Raw genomic sequence first — 9729 nt, 5'->3', positions numbered from 1 at the left:
CCTCACCCCACGGCAGCAGGGGGGAGGCGAGCGGCGCTCCTCATCATCCCCCAGTGCAGCCGGGCCGGCCTGGGTAGGGTGATGGCCGCTGGACAGAAGGATGGGGTCACAGCACGTCACCTGCTGAGGTGAGCTGCGGAAGAAGGGAGTTCGGGATGGACACTGAGGAGGGAGATGCTGTGGCCCCGCGTCCACCGTAGTGACGACTACCATCCGTCCCGTGGGCCTCACTCTCCTCCACGACACCCCGCGAGGGAGGCCCGGCGAGCCTGAGAGAAGATCCGTGTGGGGGAGCAGGTGCCTCGGCAGTAGCAAGCTGCACCTCAGAACTCCGCCTTGGGGGGAGACCTCGACCCTCCCGCCACCTGGCTTGAGGCCCCAGGGCCGCCCTTCCCGGCAGGGCAGGGGACGGGGACGGCACTCCTCACGGATGACTGAGCCCAGAGGGTGCAAGGCAGGCCTGTTCTGGGAGTTCGGTTCTCTGATGGGTGACCTGGCCTCAGGGTGTCGGCCCTGTCTTAGAATTTGCTAGAGCCGAGCCCAGGCTGCTTGCGGACAACTTTCCTCATTCCTTCTCCCCTTCGCTGGGGTGGGCCGCACGTGTGGCCGGGTGGCTTTGCCAGGCTCACGGGACACACTCTGCATGTTCCCTCACGGGTATTGGCCCTCAGCGTCCCCTGCTCGCTAATCCCGTCCCGGCGTCTGCTTCCCAGAGGGCCAGGCCACAAGCGTTCCTCTGTAGCTACGGCTTGTGAGAAGAGGTCTCATGCTTCTTTTTTTTATATGACTTTTATAATTTTTTCCAATTGAAATATAAGGTGCATATCAACAAGCACATGTCTTAAACGTACAGCCTGGTGTACTTTCATAAAGTAAGCACACACGTGTGAAATGTACCCGGTCAAGATATAGAACTTTCCAGAACCATTGAGCCCATTCCCAGTCATTACCCCCTCCAAAGGCAACCACTGTTGTGACTTCTTTCACCATACGTTAATTTGGCCATTTTTGAATTTTATTTGAAAAATACAGGAATACAATATGCATGCCTTATGTCTCGATGGTTTTGCTCGACATTATCTGTGTCTTCCATATTTGTGCATTTGCTGCATTTGGCAGGGGCTCATTCTTTCAGTCATGATGTATTCCATGGTATAAATTTACTATAATTTGTTCATTCAATCTATTATTGAAGGACATTTGGATAGTTTCCAGGGTTTGCCTGTTATAATAATGTTGCTATGAATATTGTGGTTCACACATGTATGTCTGTCGTCCGGATATATACTTAGGAAGGAATCATTGCGTTATGGAGTGTGTGTGTGCTGAGTTTTTAGAAATACGGCCAAAAGGTTTCCCAACGTGCTTGTGCCAATTTACACACATATAGCAGAGTATCCCACATTCTCTCCAATACTTATCATATATGTATATATATATATATATATATATATATATATATATAAAATCTTTAAAGTTTTACACATCTTGGTGAATGTGTAGTGGAACTTCACTGTGGTTTTAATTTTGTGTATGGTGTGAGGTAGGAATCAAAGTTTATTTTTATTAGATTGAATATCCGTCTGGAACACCACCTTCTGCATAAATGGCCATTTTTCTCACTGTGCTGTGGTGATCTTTGTCATAAAGCATGTGATCATATGGGTGGGGATCTGTTTCTGGGCTTTCTGTTCTGTTATTCTGGTTATCTATCCGTGCTTCTATTTTTATGTTTATTTAGACTTAAAAATAATTTTTTTTTAAAATCAGATAGTATGTGTCCATCAGTGTGGCAGGTTAGTGATGCCGTGGAAACTTTGACATTTCTCTCATCAGTCCTGGCAGGTTCGGTGCCTTTTGGACCAAAGAAAGTGGCTGCAGTGACGCTGGGCTGGTTTCTGAGCCGAGCCTAGGCTTTCGAAACTGTTATCTTCAACTTCTTGTCCTTGTCTCTTGCTTTTGGAACTCTGAGCATCCATATGGGAAGTCCGACCACTATAAAGCCACAGTGCCCATGGGACCATATGAGGGGACACATTCAGAGATCTGAGACTCCCTGCAGAGTCCCCATCCACCCTATCCTTCAGACGTTCAAGTCATTCCATATAGGTTCCAGACACTGGGAGCAAAGGTAAGTGATTCCCATCAGGCCTTGCCCCCAAATAAGTAATTGTTGTTCTAAGCCCCTGAGTTTTGGAGCAGTTTGTTGAACTACAGTATAGAACTGGGCCACCCAGTTCTAATCTTCTTCAGGATCATTGCCTGTTCTTGACATTTCACATTTTGTTATCCATTTTAGAACTGGCTTGTCAGTTTTTACCTAAACGGTTACGGGGGTTTTGTTTACAATTGCCTGGACTCTGTAAAATTCATTGGAAAGAAGTGACATCTTCAGGCTCTGAACTACAGAGAACACACTGCTGGGCACCAGAGGGGAGAGGAGGGGTGGAGGAGGGACAGATGATGGGGATTAAGGAAGGCACCTGTTGTGATGAGCACCAGGTGTTGTATGAAGTGTTGGATCATTATATTGTACTCCTGAAACTAGTATTACACTGTAGGTCAACTCACTGGAATTTAAATAAAAACTTAAAAAAGAAAAAGAGTTGACATCTTAACAATATTGAGGCTTTCAGTCAATGAACGCAATCTGTCATTACATTTAGTTAAAGTGTCTTTGATTTCTCCCCGTAATGTTTGTAGTTTTCTGTATACAGGAATACATAATAATATAGTACATGAAAAATGTAATACATGATATACTATCATTATTCCCAGATACATAATGTTGCTTGGTGCTATTGCTATGTGTATAGAATACTTTTGGATTTTCATTTCCTAATTCTTGATGGGTGGGATATAGTGTATAGTCTGTATTCAGAAACATGCTCTGTATGGTTTCAATCGGTTGACACTTAGTAAGAATTATTTGATGGCCCAGCATATGGTCTAGGTTGAAAATGTCCCAGCTGCACTTGAAAGGAGCCATATTCTACTGTGGTTGGTGTAATGTCTTATGTGTCAACGAGGTAAATTTAATTAATTTTGTGCCAATAGTCTATGTCATTACTGATTTTTTTTTTATCTGCTTGGTTGGTCAGCAGAGAGAAGTAAGAGAAAAACTTCAAGTGTGATTGTACATTAGTCATTTTCTCCAGTGTTTTCTGTTACTTTTTGTCTTTACATTTTGAGGCTATTTTTTAGTTATATGCAAATTTAGGGTTTGATGTCTTAGATTGACCAATTTTTCATTGTGGAATATTCTCCTTTATCTCTAGTAATGCTCCCTACCCTAAAGTCTACTTTGCCTGATATTAGTATAACTTCTCTGGTTTTATTTTACTTAATCTTTACAGCTTTCTTTTGATTAGTCTTTTATTTTGTTAGTGTATGTTGTTAGAGTTAAGGTGTCTCTCTCATATTCAACTTATAATTATTTTTTAAAACTCAATCTTTTAGTCTGCATTTTAAGTAGAGAATATAGTCCATTTACATTTAATGCTATTGCTGCTATTTTAGGTTTAAATGTATCATCTAGCTATTGGATTTTTACTTATGCAATTTGTTCTTTATTATTTTTTCTTTATTACTTTCTTTTGAATTGATACATCATTCTTGTTGTTCTACTTTTTGGCTCACTTAGCTTTTTAGTAATTTATACTTTTTATTTTCCTTCAGTGGTTTCCCTAGAGATTACAGCATGCATCCTTGACATATCATTATTCAATTCTACCTTAAATTAGAAGATTTTTCATTTCGTGGACAATGTGAGTACTTTGCAACACTTTAGTCCTACTTACTCCTCTCAACTTTGGTACTATTGTTATAATAAACTTGAATTCAACATATATTTTTAAAACCCAAAAGCCATTTCTATAATTGTTTTTAACACCCAATGTTCCTTTAGGTTTAATCTAAATGTTAGCACTTTCCAGTTTCTTCTGGCATTGCCATATTTCCACCAGGAGTTATTCTCCTTCTACCTGAACATCTCCCTATAGTGTTTACTCGAGGGTCTGCTGGTAATCAGTTCTCTGTTTTTGTTTGTCTGAAAACTTTTTAATACACTTTTTAAAAATGTTTATTTTTGAGAGGGAGAGGGAGAGAGAGAGGGCACGTGCAAATAGAAGAGAGAGAGGAAGACAGAGGATCTCAAGCAGGCTCTGCACTGACAGCAGAGAGCCCAATGCGGGGCTCGAACTCATGAACCACGAGATCGTGACCTGAGCAGAAGTTGGACACTCAACCAACTGAGCCACCCAGGTGCTCCTACACCTTTTTCTTTTGAAGAATGTCTACCATAGATATGGAATTTTGTTGGTAGCAATTTTCTTCTAGCATTTTAAAGATATTATTCTATCACATTCTGGTTTCAATAATGTCTGTGGAAAAGTTACCTTTCAGTCTTATTGCTTCTATGATGGCAATGTACCTCTTTCCTCTTTTGTCTTTGTTTCTCTCCAGTTTTACTATGATGTGTGTAGGTATATTTTCTTATGTTTTTTTCTGCTTAGGGTACTTTATCACTTTTGTAAAACTCTCACTGGTTATATCTTCAAATATTGCTCTTTCCCTTTTATCCTTGTCTTATCTCCTACTGGAAATAGAATTACATGTGTGACAGATCTTTTCACTATGTCCTATGTGAATTATTTTTCTCCCCATGCATTTCCAACCACTTTTTTCTATGCTTCAATCTGAAATATTTTCCAATAACCTCTCTTCCAATTTACTAATCTTCTCTTTTGCTATATCTAATTTGCTTTTATTATTTATTTACTTACTATTTTAGAGAGAGTGAGCAGGAACAGGGGAGGGGCAGAGGGAGAGGGAGAGGTAGAATCTTAAGCAGAGACTGATGTGAGGCTCGATCTCATGACTGTGCTATTATGACCTGAGCCAAAATCAAGATTCAGACACTTAACCAACTGAGCCTCCCACGTGCCCTTCTAATTTACTTTTAAGTTTATCTATGAAATTTCAACTGCAGTCATTATCTTATTATTTTTTTAGTTCTAATATTTCCAATACAGTATTTTTTTATAGATTCAAGTTCTCTGATGAAGTTAATTTTTCATCTGTTTTCTTGAACATCTTCATCATACTTACTTAAATTCTGTATAAGATAACTCAAATACCTGGATCATCTTTGGCATTGTTTCTGTGGTCTGTATTTTTTTCTTAGTTTTCTGTCATTTGGACCTATTTCCTGGCATGCTTGTAATTTTTTTATTGAAAGTGAAATATTACATATGAAAAACTGTAAGCTCCTGGAAGATGATTTCCAGAGATAAATTATTATTATTTTTTGACAGATAGTTGAGTTAAGGAAGATCACCATGACCTACATAGGGCTTATCTATTTGCAGTTTGCCCATACTTCTAGGCGTCTCAACTGAAGGTTTAGGTTGTTGCTGGAACCCCTCCTCTCTGGTGGACCCGAACTACAATTTTTGTCATCCCAGCTCCATGAGATTGTTGTAATCCCCATTCAGCTTTTTAACCTCGTAGAAGCCGCTGTCTGAATGGTTTCTTGAGTTTTCACCCAGAGCTGTGCATCTTAGGCTTTGGAAAATGTCTTGAAAGAAACTGCAGTGTTCTAGACTCACTCCCATGTGATTCTTTTTCCTCTGGATCTTGTGCTCACACTGTGGCTGCTTTGGTAACCCAAACTCCAGGTCAGTTTCTCAGTGACTTCTTCAAGCTCCAGCCACCCCCCTGCTTCCTTCTGTGTGTCCTGTGCTGCCACCCAGCAATCACACCAGAGAGGGAAGGGGCTTCCCCTCACCTCTAAGTACTTCCCTTCCTTCCAGGACCTTGGCCCCTAAAGTCCTGGCTGTCTTGCTTGTTCTCCAGAAACTTCCAACAACTGCTATCATGCATGTATCAGCCTTTGTAAATCAGGAGGGTTAGTATGCAAACAGTTCTGTCACAGCCAGAAGTTGGCTTTTGAATTCACGTCTCCTGTACTGCCCTGTTTTTTGCTGGTCCAAGAAATTGCTAAAACTGGTATCAGTTGTCCCCAACTCCCATTTATCTTCTTGTCAACTCCAGAGCATATGACACTTGGCTGTCCAGGAGTGAAAGGCCATCAAAGGAGGCTTTAGAGTAGAGATCACAGTACATGTACAGAACAACCATGCCCCTGGGGTTCACAACGTTGATATGTTGAGTTTCATGAAGAGCTCTGTTCTCCATGTCTGTACTTAGCCACCAGTGCTTCCCATCCACATTACTTGTTTGTTCTTCACTGTTAAACTCTGCTATTCACCACCCTGCAAGGACACACTCGGGAGATCTCACTGCCTCTCCCGGCCTCAGTTTCCCCTTCTAGAAGGTGAGGAGGAGGATTAGTGGTATCTGAGGTGTTCTTTCTTGACACGCTATCTTCTAGTTTTATCCTGGCTTAGCCATTGCTGAGGAATCTACTCAAAGGACTTGTTGATTTGAGGCAGGCATTGGACACAAGTGAGTGATCTTGTGAGCCTCACTATTCTTGGCTAAGGGCCAGAGCATGTGCCCACCATAGTTTGGCATCTACCTTGATGAGTATTGGCAAGGTGATCACAATTTAATGCTTGCTAAACCAGTGTTTGTGCCATTCTTGTTGAGACCGTGGTAGAGGGGATTTCCCCACCCCCTGTTGTCTACTAGCATTTGTATGTGGGATGCTAACGCACATGTTCCTGGAGCCAGTCAAAAATACTGCTTTGCTCATACTTGGATTTTCTATAGTGAAACCAGTTTGTTTTGCTTCTCTACCTGACTGTGTATGCCTTGCAGAATTGTGAGTTGGGGTCATATGTCATCCTATTTAAAGTCTGCCAGGGGCTTCCCATATCCTAGAATAAAATCTCAGTGTTGACATGGCCTCCTCCACATCCTCCAGGGACTTGGTCTGTACTGTCCCCTCTCCCTTGGATGTGCCTTCCTTCTCCCTTCTCAGGGTTGGCTCCTTTTCTCCTTCAGCTCTCGGGCTCCATGTGACCTCGTTAGAGGACTTCCTTGTGTCTTGATGGAAGGGGGCACCTTGTCATTATTTCACACCCTATTCTTTTCCTTTCTAGCTCCCATCGGAGTGTGTCATTAGATAGGCATTTGTGGGAATATTTACCAACTTGGTTTTCAATTTAAATATTGAATTGATACAAAAGAATATTTAACATCTATGTGCATGACATAATTATAGTATGTTGCCTGTCTGTGAACCACCCCCAGATTAAGTCCGGGAGCCCCTCTGTGTGCAGGTGCAGGGCTCTTCCTTCCCCCACCCCTGAGATGACTGCCACCCTGAATTCCATAGTACCCCCTTTGTGTTTCATTTTGTTTTACTACGTTATTTATAGTGCTCCTACCCAGTGTGTGTCTAGTTTTGTGCATTCTAAAACTTCATATAAATAGAACCACACCGAATATATGCTTTCTGATGTTGCATAATGTCCTTGAGATCCATCCACATTGGTGTTTGGTTGGATGCTGCTAGAGAGCATTCTGACTTTGAGCTGATCACAGGTAATAGATCTCTTCTATACTGGACGGACATTTCCACTTTTCTGGATGTTTTGGTCTTGAAGGACAGCTGGTGGGAGCCTTCTTCCCCTCACAGCTGTACACCTACAGTGGCCATCTCTGATGCCAAAGTGCTTTCCAAGGGCATCCTCGAACCTGGGCTTTCCAGCCAGTCTCCATGCCATGTGAGGCCAGGCCAGGTCTCCCCACTGTCTCCTCTAGGAAATAGATTCTCTTTAAATACTAACTGAGCAGGGGCACCTGGGTGGCTCTGTCGGTTGAGCATCCGACTTCAGCTCAGGTCATGATCTCATGGTTCGTGGGTTCGAGCCCCACGTCGGGCTCTGTGCTGACAGCTCAGAGCCTAGAGCCTGCCTCAGATTCTGTGTCTCCCTCTCTCTGCCTCTCCTCTGCTCATGTTTTGTCTCTGTCTCTCTGTCTCTCAAAAATAAATAAACATTAAAAAATTAGAAAGAATAAAAAATATTAACTGAGCAAATAAGAGAATGAGTGAATAACAAATTAAGTCTCCTGTGGTCTCATCAAGCCCAAGCTTTCAGTAACTTTCAACTCCTGGTGATGCCCTTTCTACATTGCCACCCAACCTCACTCCACATCATCCTGCCGTGGTGTCCCCAGGCGTCTGGCCATTGACTTGGCCCAACCATGGCCATCATCTTCACCACATCCTGAACCTCACACTGCATCTTTCCAACATGGGACTCATTCTTGGTCCTCTTTCTTACCCCTCTACCCGAGCATTTCCAACTGATACCGGCCCTCATGGATCACCCCTTGAATATACGGTATCCGTTTGCCCCTGTGTCTCTCCTGCTGTCTCAAAGCAGTGCCAGGTGACTCAGCATCTGGATGGCGTCTCCTTCGTTCACGTGAACTCCAGCAGTTGTCAGAGTTTGTGTGGAGTGGGTAGGGGCGTGTAGATGCAAGGGGGCTGGCCCACCTTCGCCCCTGTCTGCATGGCTGGTTTCTCCCATATTTCAGCCATTTTGTACCTTTGAGACTTACACACACTCCCCCTGCTGGGCACTAACCAGCTAACCGTGTGCGCCTTTCCTTTGCTGTCAGCTCAAACACCGTCTCCTCTAGGAATGCCAGCCTATCTCAGCTGCTCTGAGCCCCCACAGTTCCTGGCTTCCCTCCACCTGCCTCTGTCTCCCACCCTTGGGTTTGCATTCCTGTCATGGGCTGAATTGTGTCCGCCCAAATCCATATGTTGGTGTCTGAACCCCCAGCACCTCAGAATGTGACCTTATTTGGAGGTAATGATTTGCAGACGTAATCAAGTTAAAGTGAGAACCCACTGGCGTGGATTCTAATCTAGCATGACTGGTGTCCTCAGGGGAAGAAGACTTGAAGGCAGGGACATGGAAAGAGGGAAGACAGTGTTAGGATGCTGGGGAAGACGGCGGTCTACACACCAAGGAGAGGGTGTCTCTCACACCTTCGAAAGGAACCACCCTGCCGGGACCTTCATCCCAGTCCTCTGGCCTCCACAGCTGATAGAACTGTACATTTCTGTCGTGTGAGCCACCCAGTGTGGTAGTTGTTAAGATAGCAGACACAGAAACAATCCTGAGGGGGGTCGTGTCTCAGCATCTGTGTTTCTCCATCACAGTCTCTGTTGAATCAAAATGAGTAAAGTGTCTGACGAGAACACACAAGACCTTGAGGGCTCTTCCATTGCAGTGCCTGGTGTGTGCAGACCACCTGGGGTGTGCAGATCTTTCTAGAGGGAGGAGACCCTCCTGCCAGTGCCTCTGACTCCCCAGGACTTCGTACTTGGGAAGCTCCAGATGCACACTGTTCTCCCTAGTGTTCTGATAAATGACCTCTCAACACTGGTTGAATCTCCTGGGTGAATTACAACTGCTGTTTGTCCTTGATAATTTTCACAGCCCTTGGATAGAAATTGTCCAACCACTTCTTATGATAAGCTTATGCATCAACTATTGTTATTATATTCATTTTGACGATCGGGACACCAAGTCCCAGAGAATTTCATTCTAGGACCAGAATCTGCCCAGGGCTAGATTCTTTGTGTGAGAAAGTAGGCATGTGTAAACTGGGACATTGTCTCATTTCTCGAGCACAGCTAGCAGGCCCACCCCCACCCCCGCTCAGGTCTCCCATGGCCTTGTCCAGCTGGTAGACAGGAACTCCTCTGCTTCTATTTCAGGACACCTTGCCTTTCTCCAGAAC

General features: G+C 43.7%; 1 long non-coding RNA gene across 1 annotated transcript in view; it reads left to right on the top strand.

Moving 5' to 3' along the window:
- Positions 1–1843: 1843 nt before the first annotated feature.
- LOC109264818 (uncharacterized) overlaps positions 1844–9729 on the top strand; it is a 9998-nt gene continuing 2112 nt past the window's right edge. Inside the window, exons 1-3 of the long non-coding RNA XR_002078878.2 lie at positions 1844–2131; positions 3679–3767; positions 9707–9729. The exon at positions 9707–9729 is cut by the window's right edge and continues 2112 nt beyond it. This is a non-coding gene — a long non-coding RNA (uncharacterized LOC109264818). The remainder of the gene's footprint in view (positions 2132–3678; positions 3768–9706) is intronic.

Source organism: Panthera pardus, unplaced genomic scaffold (assembly GCF_024362965.1).
Source record: "Panthera pardus isolate Hobbes unplaced genomic scaffold, ASM2436296v1 HiC_scaffold_10, whole genome shotgun sequence".
Classification (NCBI taxonomy): Eukaryota; Metazoa; Chordata; class Mammalia; order Carnivora; family Felidae; genus Panthera; species Panthera pardus.
Note: the sequence above shows the minus strand (reverse complement) of the source record. Positions and strands in the feature narration are given on the sequence as shown.